We start from the raw sequence: 18,174 nt of genomic DNA on the forward strand, positions 1-18,174 counted from the left end.
ATTGCAGACACACTCCAAATACACTCTGACACACACAGCCACCATCTGCCTCATTTAAGGGATGTGTTATTAATATAGATTGAAATCTGAGACATAAAGAAGGGCCAAACCTTAGAAGACAATAGTTGCTGCAAGTTGTTAGCTGACAGAAGCAAGGGTTTTGACAAGAATGTTGCAGATTTGGACTGAGAGGGTTAAAGAGTTAGAAGAAAGCATTCCATTTCCAAAGAGGATGAGCGCAGATGCTCCACTCGACCCTCTTCTCAACGATCCTAGCCAAGTTTGAAGGCCACGAAAAGGAATAAGCAGATGGTTCAATGTGAGCAAGTCAAAAGGAAGTTGCATTTGCCTTATTCGGCTTCCTAGCAACTAAACCAAATGATGCCAAAAAAGCCAGCCGGCTCTAAGGAGCAGCACTGCAGGGTATTGGAAACCCAGCGGTCGGGCAGAGCAGAGAAAGCCTTAAGACACCCCCACCTGGCAAAACAAATCCTTTGCCCACCAATCCCCCCTTTCCCACTTCCCTGGAGCTCCAGCTCAGTCTACCTGCCCATGCTGAGGGCAACCTTTCAATTCGACTGACATCGGCTGAGCAGACTGACACTACTATCAAAAACTAACTCCCACTTCTGCATTGGAGGGAAGGCTCCATACACTCTAACACAGTTTAGCCAGCTGGACAAAGGATTCTGCAGGCCAAAAAGACAGCATCCTTGCCACCCGTGGTCAAACGCTGCTGAGAAACTCAGGCCGTGTTCACAGGCCACGATCCCAAAAGCCTGAAAGCAACCCTAGTGGAGACAGGGTGTGCTCTGATCCTCTTAAAAACAGACTGAGTAGCCAGGGAGCAGACCAGAGGCTTCCCTGAACAGGCCGCCTAAAGGAACACACTCTGGCAGGAGCTGCCTTGGTGGGAGTACCTACACACACATCCCATATGTGCAAATGATCAAACCATGGCCTGGATGTTATTAAACATTTCATGGTCACCCTGGGAAGGCAATGCACTGTAACTGGTGATACCCATTAAGAACTCAGTTCCTCAGTCAATTGGTGGGTAATATAGGTCACATACTGTTCAACAATAAATAGAACAAATCTATTTTAATAAATAAACAAATCTTCCCAGTGTTCAATAAACAAAGATGTTTTGATGCATTCTATTGGATCCTTGTAACCACCATCAAGCTGGAAGCTTTAGGTTCCCCACACACTGTCAAAGCAAGATGAGCAAAGTAAGGCTTATCACACAGCTACGAAGCCTGGATTCAGGTCCCTGTGGTCAGACTCTAAAACCCTGACTCCCTTAAATAATTCTTAAAAGTGTGTTGTTTGTGTGTGTGTGTCTGAGAGAGAGCTATGCGTGAGTGCAGGTACATCTGTACCTCCACACACGTGTGGAAGTCAGAGGATAACTCTCCTGAGTTGGTTCTTGTGCTTCTGCTGCTCTGTGTTCTCCGCGTCAGTTAGCTGACCTTCAAGTTTCTGGCTAATGCTCATCTGCACCTCCCACATTGCCACAGGAATGCTAAGATCACAGATGCGAGCCACCACATCCAGCTTTTCTCACATGGGTTCTGGGGTTAAATTCGGGTCACCAGGCTTGCAGAGCAAACGCTTCTACCCACTGAAACATGTTGATGCATCCCGACCCCAACTTCCTTTAATGCCTCTCTGCCCAGTGCCCCGATTCAGCCAGTTGTTTGGGTTTTTTGTTTTGTTTTGTGTCAAGAAAAGGGAAAGCTAGGAAAGGCCAAGTAAGAGGGGTGAAAACACTGTCATTCTAGGTCTTTATGAAAAGTAAAGTAAAATAATAATAATGATAATATCCGAATCTAAGAGCCTGAGAGATGGGGGAGGCTCCATAGCACACTGTGCTTGCCTGATCTCTCCTAGCCAAGGCATACACCAAGTAGGAGCCTTTGGTGCTAAGAGCAACTCAAGACTGCCTAGGTATGAGTAGGGAAGAAACAGAACTCTCATTGTAAGTAGGCAAACAGAAGAACTTCTCAGAAGGCAGTTTGACAGTTTCTTAAAAAGTGTAACAGGAGCTAGAGAAATGGCTCAATCAATAGAATGTGTTCAACAGCCATGGGGGCTGAGGTCAATCCCTAGCACTCCTGTATAAAGACAGGGAGAGGGGAGGAGCAGCTGGAGAGATGGCTCAGTGGCTAACAGCACATATTGCTCTTGTAGGAGATGCAGAGTCGGGTTTCCAGCACCTACACCAGGTGCCGGGAAAACATGAAGACTCAACACCCTCTTCTGGACTCCATGGGTACATACCCCCACACAGACATAAACATATAATTAAACTTAAGTCTTGATTTAAACAAACAATCCCTCCCTAAAAAACAAAAACAAACCAAAAAAAAAAAAAAAAACCCTAACAAGAACAAATTACCACAGCTAAGCAGGGCAGCGTGCATCTGCCATCTCAGTGCTGAGGAGGCAGAGATAGTCCCTAGGCTGTGCTGGCCATCCAATCTAGCTAACTTGGCCAGTTCAAATTAAGCAAAACACCCTGTCTCAAAAAATAAGGTAGAGAGTGACACCCAATATTGACATCTGGTCTCTACACATGTACACACAGAGACACATAAGCATGCATGTCCATGCGCATACACACACGCACACACGAGCGGGAGCACACGCATATACTCAACACATGAACTAACCAATCTATTCCAGACACACAATAAAAATGCTTATTTTCATACAACAATGAAACAGCTGTGGCCGTGTAACTATAAAAAAAAGTATTTACTTCATAGTTATAAAGGCTTCAAATCCAAACAGCTGGCTCCATCGAGGGCGCCTGTAGTAAAAAGTAGAAGCAAGAGATCACAGGGCCAAACAGGAACCCAGAGAGACAGAGCTCTTCTGGAGGCAGTGCCCTCAAAGGCTAATGGCCTCCTACTAGTCAGGACATTTCAAGCAGCTACCTCCCTCAACCCACAAACACTACCGTGTTAGGAAGCAAGCTTTTGGGGACACACACTCAAACCACAGCAGAGATGTTGGCACAGACTACATGTGTATTCTGTTTCCAGAGGCTTTGTATGAAGAGACTGGAAACCAGCCAGCAAACTGCGCATAGTGTGCCCCCACTGAGCCGCTACAGCAAACTGCGCACAGTGCGCCCTCACTGGACCACTGTAGCAAACTGCACATAGTGTGCCCCCACTGAGCCGCTACAGCAAACTGCGCACAGTGGGCCCTCACTGGGCCACTGTAGCAAACTGCGCATAGTGTGTCCTCACTGAGCCGCTGCAGCAAAGCACCAGAAACCATGTGGCTTAAAAAACAGAACTTTATTTCTCAAGGTGCTAGTGAGAAGCTCAAGGTCAGGATGGTCACTGCAGGTCTCTCCCTGTTGTTCAGAAATCTCTTTCTTCTTATAAGGCAACTAATCAACTCAACAAGATCAGGACACACACCCTGGGCATCATTCAACTTTAATTACCCACTACATGCTCTGTCTCAAATATTGTCAGCACTGGGGATTAAGCGTTTCAACATATGGCTCCACCTCAGATGGGATTATGCTGCTCAGGTGCAGGCCACACCAGTCAGAAGAACAGAGAACCTCCTACTAGACCAGAGGCCATGTTATCTTCCAGAAGCCCAGCCCCCAGCTCTGATGGAGACTTCCTACTGGACCAGAGGTCCCGCCAGAAGACCAAAGAGGAAACAGAAACCAAGAAACAAAGCACCTATCCAACAAAGACAACTCAGAAATCAGCACCTAGACCCATGTTTATCCCAAATCCAGATGTCTAGACACCAGTGTAAGAAGACAATCAACAACAGCCAGAGCAATATGGCACCACCAAAGCCCAGCCATCATACTACAGCAACCCCTGAGTATTCCACACAGCTGGAACACAAGAAACAACCTTAAAACCAACTTTATGAAGATGATAGAGGTCCTTAAAGAGAAAATGAATAAACCCCTTAAAGGAATCCAAAAGAATCCACAAACAATCAATGGGAGGACAAAACAAACAGGTGAAGGGAATTAATAAAACCGTTCAAGACCTGAAAACGGAAATAGAAGCAATAAAGAAAGCACAAACTTAGGGAATCCTAGAGATGGAAAATCTAGGTAAGTGAACAGGAACTACAGACAAAAACATAACCAACAGAATACAAGAGATGAAAGATAAAAATCTCAGACATAGAAAATACAATAGAAAAAACTGGTGCATCAGTCAAAGAAAATGTTAAATCTAAAACATCCCTGAAACAAAACATCCAGGAAACCTGGGACATTATGAAAAGATAAAACCTAAGAGTTAATAGGAATAGATGGAGAAGAATCCCAGCTCAAAGGCCTAGAAAATATTCTTAACAAAGTCATAGAAAAAAATTTTCCTAACCTTAAGAAGGACATGCCTATTAAGGAAAAAGAACATTAAATAGATTGGGCCAGAAAAGAAAGTCTCCCATCACATAATAATCAAAATGTTGAATGTACAGAACAAGGAAAGAAAGGCAGAAGGTCTGATCAGATATCTTGAAGACACTAAGAGACCAAAGATGCCAACCCAGACTACTGTATCCAGCAAAACTCTCAATCCCCATAGATGAAGAAAATAAGATATTCCATAACAAAATCACATTAAACAATATCTATCACATTAAACAAATTCAGCCCTATAGAAGGTACTAGAAGGAAAGCTCCAACCCCAAAAGGTTAAATACACCATGAAGACACAGGAAATAATCTCACACCAGTAAAACCAAAAGAAGTGAAGCTCATGCACCTTATGTAGCTACTCTATGTCTATAAATAGACTTTCAGCCAGAATTAATCAAAACAGGCCTGAAAGGACACTTCATACCAAGAAAAACATCCATCAAGATGACATAACTAACTTCAACACTCCGAACATAAGGGCACCCACATTTGTAAAAGAAACATTACTAAAGCTTAAATCACACATTAATAGTGGGAGCCTTCAATACCCCACTCTCATCAATGGACAGATCATCCAGACAGATACTAAACAGAGAAATAACAATATAACTAAGAGATGTTATGATTCAAATGGACCTAACAGATAAAGAACATTTCACTCAAGCAGAAAAGAATATACCTTCTTTTCAGCACTGCATGGAACCTTCCCCAAAATAGACCACATATTCGGTCACAAAACAAGTCTCAATAGATACAAGGAAACTGAAATAACACCCTGTATTTTTTATCAGACCACCACAGACTAAAGTTGGATTTCAACAACAACAGAAACAACAGAAAGTCTACAAACTCATGGAAACTGAACAACTGAATAATTACTGGGTCAAGAAAGAAATTAAAGACTTCCTGGAATTCAATAAAAATGAATGCACAGCATACCTAACTTAGGGGACACAAAGAAAGGAGCTTCAGAGGAAAGGTCACAGCACTAACTGCCTACATAAAGAATTCCAAGAGATCTCATGCTAACGACTTAACAGCACACCTAAAAGCTCCAAACAAAAAGAAGCAAACACACCCAAGAGAGGTAGATGAGAGGAAATAATTAAACTCAGTGTTGAAATCGGTAAAATACAAACAAAAAGAACAACACACACACAAAGAAAAAAAAATCAGTGAAAACAGCAACAATGAAAAGAAACCAAGAAACAACCATATGATCATCTCATTAGATGCTGAAAAAGAGGTTTTTTTTTTTAAGAATATCAACAAGATAGAAGACATCTTATCCAAACTACCTAAAAGTGAGAGAATAGCCAAATGAATAAAATCAGAAACAAAAAGGGGGATATAACAACAGACACCAAGGAAATCCAAGGAATCATTTAGGTCATATCTCAAAAATCTGAACACAAAGTTGGAAAAATCTAAAAGAAATGGGCAATTTTCTTCATATATACCACTTACAAAAGTTAAATTAAGATCAGATAAACAATTTAAATAGACCTATAACCCCTAAGGAAACAGAAGCAGTTATTAAACATTCCTCCCCCCCCCCCAAAAAAAAGCCCAGACCAGATGGGTTTATTGAAGAATTCTACTAGACTTTGAAAGAAGAGCTAATATCGATACTCCTCAAATAATTCCATAAAATAGAAACTGAAGGAATATAGCTAAATTTCTTTTGAAGCCAGTCACTCTGATACCCAAAGACACAAAGACTCAAAGAGAATAACAGACCAATCTTCCTCATGAACACTGATGCAAATATATTCAGCAAAATGCTCATAAACAGAATCCAAGAACACATCCGAAGATCATCCACTATGATCAAGTTAATTTCATCCCAAAGATGCAGGGACGGTTCAACATGATAATTTGTCAATGTAATCCACCACATAAATGAACTGAAAGAAAACAACAACAATGAAAAGAAACCAAGAAACAACCATATGATCACCTCATTAGATGCTGAAAAAGACTTTGACAAAATCTAAAATCCTTTCATGACAAAAAGTCTTGCAGAAGAGTGAGGCCCTGTCTTTAAAAAGCAGAGCCAGGAACATATGTGAGAACAGGCCAGAGCCAGCAACCTCCATGGGAGCAGGCCCAAGGAACCTCTGGGAAACAAAAAAATCTAAGAGAAGCTTAACACAAAATATCCAGGAAATATGGCACACCATGAAAAGATCAAACCTAAGTCTAACAGGGATAGAAGAAGTCCAACTCCAAAGCACAGAAAATATATTTAACAAATCATAGAAGAAAACTTTCCCAACCTAAAGAAGGATATGAATATGAAGTTACAAGAAGCTACAGAACACCAAATAGACTGGACCAAAAGAAAAAAAGTCCCCATGACACATAATAATCAAAACACTAAAATACAGAATAAAGAAAGAATATTAAGAGCTGCAAGGGAAAAGGCCAAGTACCATTATAAAGGCAGAACTATTAGAATTATACCTGATTCTCAATGAAAACAATGAAAGGCAGAAGGTCCTGATCAAGTGTTATGCAAAGAGTAAGAGACCAAAGATGCCAGCCCAGACTACTCTATACCCAGAAAACTTTCAATTACCATAGATGGACAAAACAAGATATTCATGACAGAACCAGATTTAACCAATACATAACTACAAACCCAGCCCTCTACAAAGTACTAGAAGGAAAACTCCAACCCAAGAAAGTTAGCTACATCTACAAAGAAACACACCTCGCCAAAGAATAAAGGGTTGGGAAAAATTTTCCAATCAAATAGGCCTGAGAAACAAACTGGTGTAGTTATCCTAATACCTAACAAAATAGACTTCAAATTATAATCAATCAAAAGAGACAAGAAGGATATTTCATATTTGTCACAGGAAAAATCCATCAAGAGGAAATCTTAATACTGAACATCTATGCCCCTCATACAAGGGCACCCTCATCTGTTAAAAAAAAAAACACTACTAAAGCTTAAATCACACATTAAACCCCATACACTAATAGTGGGAGAATTCAACACCCTACTCTCACCACTGGACAGGTCTGCCAGACAGAAACTTAACAGAGAAGTAAGGGAACTAACAGATGTAATGACTCAAATGGACTTAGCAGACATCTATAGAATATCCATCCAAATATACCTCAAAGCAATCCCATTGAAATCAAGAACAAGACAGGTTGTCCACTCTAGCCATATCTATTCAATATAGCACTTGAGGTTCTAGCTAGAGCAATAACACAACAAAAAAAGATCAAGGGGATACAAATCGGATAAGAAGAAGTCAAACTCTCACTATTTGCTGATGATATGATAGTTTATATAAGCGAACCCAAAAATTCTATCAAGGAACTTCTACCACTCATAAACACCTTCAGTAATGTAGCAGGATACAAGATTAACTCAAAAAAATCAGCAGCCTTCCTTTACACAGATGATAAATGGGGTGAGAAAGAAATTAGAGAAACATCGCCCTTCACACTAGCCACAAATAACAAACTATCTTGGGATAACTCTAAACTAACAAGTGGAAGACCTATATAACAAGAACTTTGTGTCTTTGAAGAAAGAAAATGAAGACACCAGAAAATGGTAAGATCTTCCATGCTCTTGGGTAGGTAGAATTAACATAGTAAAAATGACAATCTTACCAAAATCAATCTACAGATTCAATGCAATGCCCATCAAAATCCCAGCAAGATTCTTTACAGACCTCAAAAGAGTAATACTCAACTTCAAACGGAAAAGCAAAATACCCAGGATAGGCAAAACAATCCTGTACAATAAAGGAACTTCTGTAGGCATCACAATCCCTGACTTCAAACTCTACTACATACCAACAGTACTGAAAACAGCCTGGTATTGGCATAAGAACAGACAGGGGGACCAATGGAACCGAATTGAAGACCCAGATATCAATCCACATACCTATGAACACCTAATTTTGACAAAAAAGCAAAAAATATAAAAAGGAAAACAGAAAGCATATTCAACAAATGTTGCTGGCATAACTGAATATCAACATGTAGAAGAATGAAAATAGACCCATATCTATTAACATGCACAAAACTCAAGTCCAAATGGATCAAAGGCCTCAACATAAAGCCAGCCACACTGAACCTCATAGAAGAGAAAGTGGGAAGTACATTTAAACATATTGGCACAGGAGACCACTTCCTAAATATAACCCCAGTAGCACAGAAACTGAGAGCAACAGTTAATAAATGAGACCTCCTGAGACCGAGAAGCTACTGGGAGTGAAAACTTGTACAGATGCTTTGGAAATCAGTATGGCAATTCTCAGAAAATTAGGAAACAACTTACCTCAAGACCCAGCAATGCCACTTTTGGGTATATATCCAAAGGATGATCAATCATATCACAAAGACATGTGCTCAACTATGTTCACAGCAGCATTGTTTGTCATAGCCAGAACCTGAAAACAAATAAATGCCCCTCGACTGAAGAATGGATAAAGAAAATGTAGTACAGTTACACAATGGAATACTACACAGAGGGAAAAAAAAATGGCATTTTGCAATTTGCAGGCAAATGGATGGGGCTATAAAGCATCATATTGAGTGAGGTAACCCAGACCGAGAAAGACAAATATAATATGTACTCACTCAAAAGTGGCTTTTAGATATAAAGCAAAGAAAAACCAGCCTACAATTCACAATCCCAGATAACCTAGACAACAAAGAGGACCTTAAGAGAGACATACATGGATCTAATTTACATGGGAAGTAGAAAAAGGCAAGATTTCCTGAGTAAATTGCAAGTGTGGGAATCATGGGAGAGGGCAGAAGGAGAGGGGGGAGGTAGAAAGGGGAACAGAGAAAAATATATAGCTCAATTAAAAAAAAGTCTTGAAGAGATCAAGGATACAAAAGATATACCTAAACATAAAGGCAATTTACAGCACTCCCATAGCCAATATCAAATTACATATAGAGAAACTCAAAACAATTCCACTAAAATCAGGAACAGGAGAAGGCTGTGTACTCTTTCCATATCTATTCAATATAGTATCTGAAGTTCTAGCTAGACCAATAAGACAATTAAAGGAGATCAAAGGGACACAAACTGAAAAAGAAGTCAAAGTATCACTATTCATAGATGACACGACAATATACATAAACAACACCCAAAATTCTACCAGTAATCTCCTACAGCTAATGCATACCTTTAGTGAACTGGCTAGATACAAGATTAACTCAATAAAACCAGTAGCCCTCCTATGTAAAATGGCAAACTGGCAGAGAAAGAAATCGGAGAAACAACAACGTTCACAACAGCCACAAATAATACGAAATATCTTGGGATAACTCTGACTTCAAGTCTTTGAAGAAACTGAAGAAGATATCAGAAGATGAAAAGATCACCTATGCTCAAGGATCAATACGATTAACATAGTAAAAAATGGCCATCTTACCAAAAGCAATCTACAGATTCAATGCAATCCCCGTCAAAATTCTAACACAATTTAAACTTCTTGATGTATCACCATCCCTGATTTCAAGCTGTACTACAGAGCAATAGCAATAAAAATCTCATGGTATTGGCATAAAAATACAGGTGGACCAATGGAATCAAATCAAAGACCCAGACATAAATCCACACACCTATGAACACCTGATTTTTGACAGAGAAGCAAAAATTATACAATGGGGAAAAAAAAGCATCTTAAACAAATGGTGCTGGTCTAACTGGATGACTACATGCAGAAGAATGCAAACAGATCCACATTTATCACCCTGAACAAAACTCAAGTCCAAGTGGATCAAAGACCTCAACATAAAACTAAATACACTGAACCTGATAGAAGAAAAAGTGGTTAATAGCCTTGAACGCATTGGCACAGGAGACATCTTCCTAAACAGAGCATCACTATCGTAGGTACTAAGATTAGCAATTAATAAATGGACCTCATGAAACCGAAAAGCTTCTGTAAGGCAAAAGAAACTGCCAAGAGGACAAAATGGCAGCTTACAAATGGAGAAAGATTTTCACCAACTCCACATCTGACAGAGGGCTAATAACCAAAATATATAAAGAACTTAAAAAACTAGACATCAACAAACCAAATAATCCAAAATAATAATAAAAATAAAATGGAGTGCAGATCTAAACAGAGAATCTCAACAGAGGAATCTCAAATGATCAAGAAGCACTTTAAAAAATACTCAACATGGGGCTGGAGAGATGGCTCAGTGGTTAAGAGCATTGCCTGCTGTTCCAGAGGTCCTGAGTTCAATTCCCACAACCACATGGTGGCTCACAACCATCTGTAATGAGGTCTGGTGCCCTCTTCTGGCCAGCAGACATACACACAGACAGAATATTGTATACATAATAAATAAATATTAAAAAAAATACTCAACATCCTTAGCCATCAAGGAAATGCAAATCAAAACTACTCTGAGATTCCTCCTTACACAAATACAAGCCGGGCGGTGGTGGCGCACGCCTTTAATCCCAGCACTCGGGAGGCAGAGGCAGGCGGATCTCTGTGAGTTCGAGACCAGCCTGGTCTACAGAGCTAGTTCCAGGACAGGCTCCAAAACCACAGAGAAACCCTGTCTTGAAAAACAAAACAAAACAAAAAAAAACAAAAAAAAAAAAAAAAAAAAAAAACCACAAGTCCACAAGTGACAGCTCAAGCTGGAGAGGATGTGGAGCAAGGGGAACACTCCTTCATTGCTAGTGGGAGTACAGACTTGTATAGCCACTTTGGAAACCAAAATGGCAGTTTCTCAGAAAACTGGGAATCAATCTACCTCAAGATCCAGCAATACCACTCCTGGGCATATACTCAAAGGATAATCTATCCTACCACAAGGACTCTTGCTTAACTATGTTCATAGCAGCTTAATTCGTAATAGCTAGAAACTGGAAATAACCTAGATGTCCCTCAAACAAAGAATTATATTTGAATTGAGAGAAGAATAAATAAAAAAGAGAAGTTTCAACATATGAACTGGGGAAATGGAATAGGACTGAGACACGGCTTAGTGGCAGAGCACTTACCTGTGTGCAAGGATTTGGCTGTGAGCCCCAACACTGTAAATAAATAAATAACAATGAAAGGGAAACAGATTTACCTATCCAGCAATATGGATGAATTTCTAAATAATTACACTGAAATAGGACAAGAATGAATGAAACCTAAAAGTACTTTCTGCATGATTCCCTTTATATATTTTTTATAAAATATTATTATACACAAGTTGATACAAAATGCAAACTAAAGTAATAAAAATGAGAGAGTGGTGCTGAAGGCATGCAAAAAGGCAGGCTGAGTGCCAAGAGCTCCAAGAAGGCTTGGGGAGGTGACAGCATGTTCACTATCTTTATTATAAAGACAGCCTGACATCCACTGGCCAAAATTAAGCTATACATTTCAAAGTGCAGCATATTATTATACTTCAGTATTACAGAGCTAAAATTATAAAAAAAATAATACTGGGGAGAAACCCACATTGATTTTTTGCTCCTTTAACATCAGTTTCAGCGTTCTCAGGCTTTGTGCGTCAGAAGCTTTTCAGAGCCTGACATCACTGAGGAGTGAAGCCCTCATGAAGACACCCAACACTTTTGGGTTAAATATGCACACATTCCCCAGGCCTCCAGGAGGGCCAGGGCGATTATTTTTAACGTTTTTACTGTTGCATCTCAATTACCTCAACTTCTAAGACGGCCAATCTATTAAATTCTCACAGTAGGAATCTCTGGGGATAAATTTTAAAATTAAAAAGATTTTTAAGGATCCACTCTTAGAAGTTCCATCATAATTTTAAATTTCACTAGAAACAATTTGAATTTTAACATTCCTCTGGAGAAATTTTAACCAAGCCTCTAGAAACAGACAAAGTAACATGGCTTTGTTAAAGAGACAAAACCGAAAAGGAGCCACAAGTTCCCTCCCTAGTCCTGTGTCAGCCCTTGTGTTTTACAGGATGGTGGTGAGGCCATGGCTGCCAGGGGTTTGAGGGGAAAGGAGGACTTGAGCAGGGAGAGAAACAGTGCTACAGCTTGCTCATGATCTGAGTGTATCCCCCAGGAGCCTATGTGTTGAAGTTTAGATCCTGGGGCAGCCGTGCCTAGAAGAAGAGCCTTGTGAGAAAGGTCACTGGGTAACTGGCAGAGCTCTTCTTAGCAGAGATTAAGGTAGCTCTTCCAGAGGACTCCTGAGTTTTAGCAAAGTCAGGCAGCGGGTACTTGAAGCCCTTAGTCACACTATTTAACAATCAGGAGCAGAGAGCATGTATGCATGCTTGCTCCACTAGCTTTCTCCTTTCCGTTCAGCCTAGGACCGTGGCCCAGAGATGGTGCTGCCTACAATGGGTGGGCCCTCTCACACCAATTAGCACAATCAAAATGAACTATTAGACACTTTCCGAGGCCCCTTTCCCAGGTGATTCTGGATTGTACCAAGTTTAAATTTAACCATCACAGTTGGTGTTAAGAGCAAACCAGTCCACTGACTCACCCTCTGGTTCCCTGTTGTGTGGTGATGTGAGCTCTCTTTCCTTTCAGCATGCATTCCCATCATAAACATCGACCATGAGGTCCCTGGGCGCACTAAGGTATCAATGGAGCCATGTCTGTGACTCTCCTAACAAACTTCTTCTTCCTGATGTTAGTTAGCCTGCCTCCGGAATTTCATGATTGCCTTGAGTCTCTAGTGCTGTGATAAAACACCACTACCAAAAGCAACTTGGGGAAGAAAGGGTTACTTCAGCTCGTGGTCCATCACGAATGGAAGTCAGGGCAGGAACTGAATGAAGCAAAGCCACGGAAAGCCGCTGCTTAGCTGCTTACTGGTTTGCTCACTCCTGACTTGCTCAGCCAGCTTTCTTATACACCCAGAACCACCCACCTGCCCAGGGATGGCATTGCCCACAGTAAGCTGCTCCCCCCCCCAGCAGCAAACATCAATCAAGAAAATGCCCCACCGGTTTGCTCACAGGCCAATCCGGTGCGGCCACTTTTCTCAGCCGAGGTTCCCTCCCCCTTCCATAGCTCAGCTGGTAGAGCAGAGGACTGTAGTGTCCAAATGACTCTAACTCATGTCAAGGTGACATAAACTACCCAGCACAATACAGCATCAGAAAGTGAACTAATACACAAGGAGGCTTTTAATATTTATCTTTAATTATATGTATGTATGTGTGTATAAAGTACAGTTGCCCATGGAAGCCAAAAATAAAAATAAAAAAGCATTGAAGCATTGGATTCCCCCAGTGCTGGAGTTACAGGTGGTTGTGAGCCACCTGATGTGGGTGCCAAGAACTGAATTCAGGTCCTCTGGAAGAGCAACATACATTAATCTCTGTGTCTTAAATGGTGTCCATGTCCACCATCACTGTGTCTTACAGAACAGTTCTGAGCATTCTAAAACCTCCTGTGTGTGACAGCTGGGGGGATGGCTCAGCAGTTAAGAGAGAGCACTTGTTGCTTTTCCAGAGATCCCAGGTTCAATTCCCAGCACCCACATGGTGGCTCACAGCTGTCTGGAACTACAGTCCCAGGGGATCCAATGTCCTCTCTTGGCCTCCATGGGCACGAGGCACACATATGGTGCATAGACATGCACGCAGGCAAAACTTGGAAAATTTTGAAAAAAAAAATAGAAAAAGGAAACACACTGAAGAGTGTTGGCTCTTCTTCACATAGCTTTGTAGGAAAACAGGTTGCTAGGAGCTGGCCCAAAGTTTCCGAGCCCATGTTTAAGCCTCGCAATGCCCTCTAGTGGGGATTTTCAGAAGATTACTAAGAGGCCAGTGGTATAATGGGCTCTGTGGGACGCCAAGGTAACCAGATCCACAGCTTTGCCGGTATATGCCCAGTCAGGCCAGAGTCCTCCACAGCACTTACAGGCACCCACCTCAACTATCCGACCTTATTCTCTCAACAGTCTCAAGCTGCTCTCTCCTGGAAGACCTTCCCTGGTCTCTGTGCCTTAAATACACGTCCCTATACATGCCATACTCCTTCCTAATCACCTAGGCCCCCAGTCTTTCTGACAAGGTCCCCCAACGTCTGACACACCGCCACCATCATCATCACATCACTTGAAGTCCTGGTTTCAGACGGATTTTTCTGTTTTTACTTAGATTTCCTGTTCCAGGATCACATTAGCCATTAGGTTGTCAGAGGCTCTTGGCTACAGTAATGACCTTATTAGTCTTCAGGAGTACTGGCCACATATTAAGTACTCACATCCTGTGTGTCACCTTATTCCTGGTGGGGAAAAAGCTCTCAGACAGGAGGCTCTGTTCACTGCTGTCCCTCAGCACCTGGCCAGATCCTGCCCCCACAGGAATGCTACCTAAGGCAGGCAGGCATTAGAGAGCCCTCCTTTCGCGTGTTGTAAATAAATAAAGCAATAGGAGAGTCAGGTCACCTGCTTGACCTCCTGTTGCTTCAGACTGGGGACCACCCAGTCACTGCTAGTCCACGTCAAACTGCCCTGAAGCAAAAGCTGGAAACTGATCTTGGTCTGCAGCCTCAGCTACCTTAAGACTCTTCTGTCGAATATGGTTTCTTTGGATCACCAGCTTGGATATTTTATAGACTTGCCTCTATTTTACAGATGTATCTAGACAAACAGAAGAATATGCTGGCGCTCTTCACTAGGAGAAGGCTAGGGAATGCAAAGGGAGAAAAAAGAGTAAGTTCTTTCAGGCCATGTCAGAGCTCATTAGGCCCTAGCCAATCACCAGAAACCTACATTAAGTGCCAGGAAATTCCATCAAAGCTATCATGTGACAGCGCAGGGAGATTCTCCTGAGCTGTAGCTGGGGGCCAGGCTGGGGAGCAAGGTAAACCCACGATCAGGAGAGGAGACAGGCCTCTCAGAGAATCTAGACACAACCTCTACCACCCTGATTTCAGACTTCCATATCCAGAAAGAGAAGAACATGAGTTTCTGCTATCCTTTGCCACTAGGGTCCTGCACGTCATTAGGGTTGCCTATTCACAGCTAATTCTTTCAGGGTCCTGAGGGCATTTCCAAAAAGAAATGAAGATCAGACTGTAGGACGGAACACCTCACTCTTCAAACCAGTTAATACTGACCTAGCAGCTGCCTCCTGCTGATTTACAGACCCCACTAACTAGAAGTCATAAGTACAAGTGCATAGACACGCGTCGTCTACCACTCTCAGATTATGCTAACAGAGAAAATCTCAGTCCCCAACATGGAAAACTATTTGAGAAATACACAGCAGGGATTTGTCTTGAACAATCTCTGACCCTGGAAATTTTTCTTTAACCACAATAATTACAAATACATAGTCTAAGACCAGGAAACTACACAGCCTTCTGGGAGAAAGGAACAAATACCTTAGCTGTTCTACAGATCTGCACCTCTGGCTTCTCAGTGGTGGGTGGAATGAGACAGGAACCACACCACTACTTGGAGACATGACATTTTCACATCTAATTGCATTTGCTTCTGAGAAACAATACAGTGTACCTATGTTAGACTTGTGGGAAAAGCAGAATTGTGGAATCTAGAGCCCATGTCTTTCTCAATGAAAGACAAGTGAGTCTTCCTTGCAAAAGTTCTTGTTTCACCTATAGGAGCTGTGTGTAGATGACATAAATTGCTCCAACTGCCCATAAATCTGCACAACCTCAGTTCCTTTAGGCATTGCTTGACACTGTCATTTTGGGGTTGTTTAGCAATGCCATGAGCCAATAAACTCACTATAACACTATGACAGTATGCTGATGTTACAGCTGGATATGTCCTGCCATGTCCCTTATCTGTGCCCTATTGTTTAGCCCTCAGCCTGGAGGCTTCTTGTTGCAACTCTAAGCAAATAGTGCTCTGACTTTCCAGATTAAACCTATTCAAGCAAATATTTCTCTCCAACACCAGAATTACCAATAAGAGCAACTCTGACAAGACAGTCCTACACTGAGGTTGCTCACTGAGCAGCCTAGAAGCAAAGGGGTGGGACAATTGTAGCATCCTTGGGACCAAAGGATGTGTCTTAACCCTGTAACATTAAGAAATATGTGTGCCGGGCGGTGGTGGCGCACGCCTTTAATCCCAGCACTTGGGAGGCAGAGGCAGGCGGATCTCTGGGAGTTCGAGGCCAGCCTGGTCTACAAGAGCTAGTTCCAGGACAGGCACCAAAGCTACAGAGAAACCCTGTCTCGAAAAACCAAAAAAAAAAAAAAAGAAAGAAAGAAAGAAAGAAAGAAATATGTGTATGTGTGCAATGTGTGTATGAGTGTGTAGGGGGAGCAAATACATAGGTAGGTGTGCATGCCCGTGCACGCATGCAGAAGCCTAAGGAGGATATAGGGTGTCACTCTCCATCTTATTCCTTTGAGACAGCATCTCTACTAAACTTGGAGCTGCAATCCTCCAACCTTGGTTTGCTAATTGAGGAAGAAGGCCCATCCTACTGTGGGTAGGTGATACAAGCAGCTAGCTAAGCATGAAGCGGGAACATGTGAGCAAGCCAGTAGGCAACCTTCCTCCACGGTTTTCTCTTTTAAGTTTCTTCAGTTCCTGCTCCAACTTTCCTCAATGATAGGCAGTAATGTAAACTGAAATAAATCCATTCCTGCACTAGGTTGCTTTGGATCAGAGTGTTTTATCACAGCAACAGAAGGAAAAGAGAAACAAGCAAATGAACGCAAAACCCGGGGAAGAAATTCATCAACTTAGATAAAAACTTCAGCCAGAGAGAGCAGGGTGGATTGATTGATTAGCTGATTGATTGATGGATTGAATGAATCTGGGGGGCACAAAAACAGAACTCACCAGGCAGTGGTGATGCACACCTTTAATCCCAGAACTCAGGAGGCAGGCAGATCTCTGAGTTCAAGGGCATCCTGATCTATAAAGTGAGTTCCAAGACAGCCAGAGCTATGGAGAGAAACCATGCCAAAAAAACAAAAACAAAAACAACAGTAACAAAAACAAAAACCCAGAAATCTTAGAAACGAAAAGCTCCATAAATCAAATAATAAAAGGTATTATTACCAAGAGACTGGTGGAAAAAGAGTGAAGGTTAAAGAGTTACTGAGATAGAAATAAAAGTGGATGGGACACTATTACCACAGAAAATAGTGTAGCACTTAAAACATGAGAAGGAACCAGGCATGGTCACTCACGCCTTTACTCACGCATTTGGGAGGCAAAAGCAGGAGGACCTCTGAGTTTGAGGCCAGTCTGGTCTACAGAGTGACTTCTAGGACAGCCAGGGCTACACAGAGAAACCCTGTCTCAAAAACAAATGAAACAAAACAAAAACGGAAGGAATCAAGCAATATTAGCTCAGTAAAGCAGCAAACCTCTAACATAAAAAGGAAAGTTATTACGTACTTTTCAATAACTCTAATACAGTCATACTTCTCCACTTAAAAGACAGACTAGCTGAAAGGGTTATGAAGAGAGCCAACTGTCTGTTGTCTACAAGAAAACTTATCTCACTGGCAAAGATACACAGAGTGCAGAGGAAAGGATAGAAAACAATGGTCCAAGGAAATGGAAGCTGAAGCAGCCAGGGTCAGCTATACTTACTGAAAGACACTTCAGTCACAAGGAGAAGGGATAAAAGTCATTGCATATGGGGGCTGGAGAGATGGCTCAGTGGTTAAGAGCATTGCCCGCTTTTCCAAAGGTCCTGAGTTCAATTCCCACAACCACATGGTGGCTCACAACCATCTGTAATGAGATCTGGTGCCCTCTTCTGGCCTGCAGGCATACACACAGACAGAATATTGTATACATAATAAA

General features: G+C 41.7%; 1 protein-coding gene across 1 annotated transcript in view; it reads right to left on the reverse strand.

The window, feature by feature from the left end:
- Positions 1-18,174, reverse strand: part of LOC101995313 — a 54,689-nt gene that overhangs the window by 20,724 nt on the left and 15,791 nt on the right. The gene's annotated exons all lie outside the window — the stretch shown is intronic.

This window comes from Microtus ochrogaster, unplaced genomic scaffold (assembly GCF_000317375.1).
Source record: "Microtus ochrogaster isolate Prairie Vole_2 unplaced genomic scaffold, MicOch1.0 UNK15, whole genome shotgun sequence".
Classification (NCBI taxonomy): domain Eukaryota; kingdom Metazoa; phylum Chordata; class Mammalia; order Rodentia; family Cricetidae; genus Microtus; species Microtus ochrogaster.